The following is a 3326-nucleotide window of genomic DNA, read 5'->3' on the forward strand; positions in this document are numbered from 1 at the left end:
TGGGTCTTCGTTTTGTGCAGTAGCTTTGTGCAGGCTCCTCTCCAGTTGTGTGTGGGCTTCTTGTTGCGGTGGTCTCTCCTGTTGCGGAGCGCAGGCTCCAGGGCACTCAGGCTTCAGCAGCTGCAGCTCGCAGGCTCCCGGGCTCGGGCTCAGCCGCTCCTCGGCATGTGGAATCCTCCCGGACCAGGGATGGAACCTGTGTCCCCTGCAATGGCAGGCAGATTCTTATCCACTGCCCCACCAGGGAAGTCCTGTGTCCCACTTTGCTAAGCTCTGAAACTTCACCGGAACCCCAGAGCCCTCTCCCTTCTGGCAAACTCTGGCACGCTTGTGTGTGTGTGTCAGGACCACCCCTCGCCCCCACCCTCCGACTGCTCTGTGGAGACCAGCTCATGGGTGCCAGGCTGGAAGCTGGGAGACCAGTGTGCCAGTGGATTCCAGTCAGGAAAAAGGGGACTCACCGTGGGCACTTGAGACCCAGGATCGCCTCACGGGACTCCAGCTGTGCAGAGAAAACGAGCGGCTAGCCGTCACTCCCAGCACTGGGAGGACAGGAGGGGCCCAGCCCCGGAAGGACCGGCGGATAAGTGTTGGGGGCCAGAGTGAGGCACTCCGCCCGTGGCAAAGGTCATGAGGAAGGAGGCTCGACATACGCAAAGGCGGGATCGAGCCTCAGGAGTCCCCCTGGAAATCCTCGAGCATCTACCCCCATAACCAGAGCCTGCCTGCTTTATTACTTTGTGCTCTCACCTACACCTCTGACTTTACGGGGGGCTGTCCCCCACCACCTCTTTCGGAGAAGGAGTTAACCTAGAGCTCCAGTTAATAAAAACTCCTGGGCGTGACAAGAGTGTTTTAACCTACAAACTCCTCTGAAGGTTCTCTAGCCTGCCTGACAGGCTTGTCCGGCCACATGTGATTGCTCACAGCCTCCCAACCGTGAGAGGCATGAGATGCTTTAAACCTTCTAAAAACAGGTTCCTTAGAAAAGTTAGAAAACCATTAGCATAAGTATAATGGGCTGATTAGAAATTGTATTGGTGAAGGGTTTTTCATTTGTTGAGCCAATGTTTGCTGCTAAGTCTCCACATCCCCTGCCCTTACACACATTAATGAATATATAGAAGAAATAAGTATTAACCTTTGATATTAATCACGTTAGACCTTAGGCTAAGTACATTCTTTCCTTAGCTAAAACCCACTACACCCTCACCCTATAGGAATGTAACTTTATTTGGGTGGCGTCTCTTTTAAGAATAATCACCCCTGGAGAAATAAGTGTCCTGGTTGACTGACCGCTGTCACAAGGAGAGGGTCATAAATTGTCAGCAGGCCCCCCCTGGCCAGAAGATGATGTAACACCCCTAAGACCTCTGTATACATTTGTATGAAGCACCTGACTTTGATAAAAGTCAGGACGGCTGACCCCACATGACTTTTGCATAACATCTCAGTGTATAAAAGTAGACCATGGAAAATAAAGAATTGGGATCAGTTTCTCGAAATACTGGTCTCCCCATGTCTCTCTCTCACTCTGGCTGAGTCTCCATCTGGAGCGTGGAACCCGCCATGCTTACTAATTATGCCTGGGCTTCTAAGATCCGACCGGGGAGGCCTCAGTGTCTCCTCTCCTTCGGAAGAATGGAAGGACGCCTGCGGCCTACGTAAGTGGTGCAAACTTCTTGTCTTGAAGTTTTATTGGTTTCCCGCATAAACCAAGCTACTCAGCCTCTTTTCTCCACTGAATTTTCCTACTGAGCTATCCTCATCCTATTACTCTTTACATCTTTAATTAATATCAATTGAAGCTATTGTATCCTGATCCTCGCCGACGCCGTCCCCGCTTCGAATACCCTGGATCAGCCGGGGCTGGACCCTGGCAGATAAGGATGCGGTTTGCGGAGCATCAGCCTGGCATCACAGAATGAAGCAGAGAAAAGAGGACATGGGGGAGAAGGACATTGTGAAACAGGTGGGGACCCCGAGGCAGAGTGCAGGGCAGACGGGGCGGAGGCTGGGCCGGGATCCAGGTCAGACAGGCTGCGTGGGAGCCAGGGCAGCCACAGAGGAGGGGGAGATGCGGACAGATTCCAGCATGGTCTGAAGGCAGGACACAGCGCACTTGCTGGCAGGTCTGTGCGGGGGTGAGAAAGAGGTGAACAGGATGGCTGTGAGGGTGCCCGGCGGGTGAAGGCAGGGCACTTGCTGGCAGCTCTGTGCGGGCGGGGGTGAGAAAGAGGTGAACAGGATGGCTGTGAGGGTGCCCAGCAGGTGACCTGAGAGACAGAGCTGCAGGATTAGAAGGCGTGTCAGTGTCCTGGGGCAGCTTGAAACACAGAAACTTGTCTGCCCCTGGCTCTGGAGGCCACAAGTCCAAAATCAAGGGGTCAGCAGGGCTGCGCTCATTCCCAGGGCCCTAGGGGAGGAAGAAGCCTTCCTGCGTGTCCCAGCTTCCGGGGCTCCAGGTGCTCCTGGATCCGGGCCACATCCCTCAAGCCTCTGCCTCCTCCTCCAGGTGCCCCCCTCCTCCCTCCCATCTATCTTCTTTTGTCTCTTATAAGGGCACCTGTCATTGGCTTGAGGGCCCACGAGCCAGCAGGATGATCCCACCTTGAGATCCTTAATTACATCTACAAATACCCTTTATCCAAAAAGATCTCATTCATAGATTCTGGGTATCGGGATGTGGGCATAGCTTTTGGGGGCCACCATCCAGTCCACCACCCAGGGGCTGATCAGGCCCTCAGACAGGGACGCGTTGAGTTCGGGATGCCTCTAAATACCCAAGGGCAGATGCGAGCAGACTTATATTTGGAGCTAGGGAAGATCGTAGAGAAGATAATCCTTGGGGTGCCATCAGCATGTAATTGGCATTAAGGCCCCGAGTGGCTCAGGCCCCGTTTCCCAGAAGCACAGGGGGATTCAGGACTCGGGAGTCTGGCTTATGGGGAACAGCTGCTCAGGGCAAGAGAGTGAGGACCCAGGGTGGGCTCAAGGGAAGCCGAGCAGAAAGAAGGCCTTGGCTGGAGACAGGCATCGGCCTGACCCCGATATGCCAGGGGCTGGTTTCACCGGAGTCCTCCCGCTTTGAGCCACAGGCCAGCGTCTTGAATCGCTGTGTCCTGCTGAGTTCTGTCCAAATTCCTGAGCCCAGAACAGGGAACAGGATAAACGGTAGTTTTATACCACAGAGTTTTGGGTAAATTTGTTATGTGGCCATAGCAACGGGAGCAGCCTTTCTGCCTCTGACGAACAGGAAAGCCCCAACCAGACCAGGAGCCCAGCAGGCCCAGCAGCTTCCCGCCTCTGACCGCCCAGTTTCTGTC

Source organism: Bison bison, unplaced genomic scaffold (genome assembly GCF_000754665.1).
Source record: "Bison bison bison isolate TAMUID 2011002044 unplaced genomic scaffold, Bison_UMD1.0 scf7180017864080, whole genome shotgun sequence".
Taxonomy (NCBI): domain Eukaryota; kingdom Metazoa; phylum Chordata; class Mammalia; order Artiodactyla; family Bovidae; genus Bison; species Bison bison.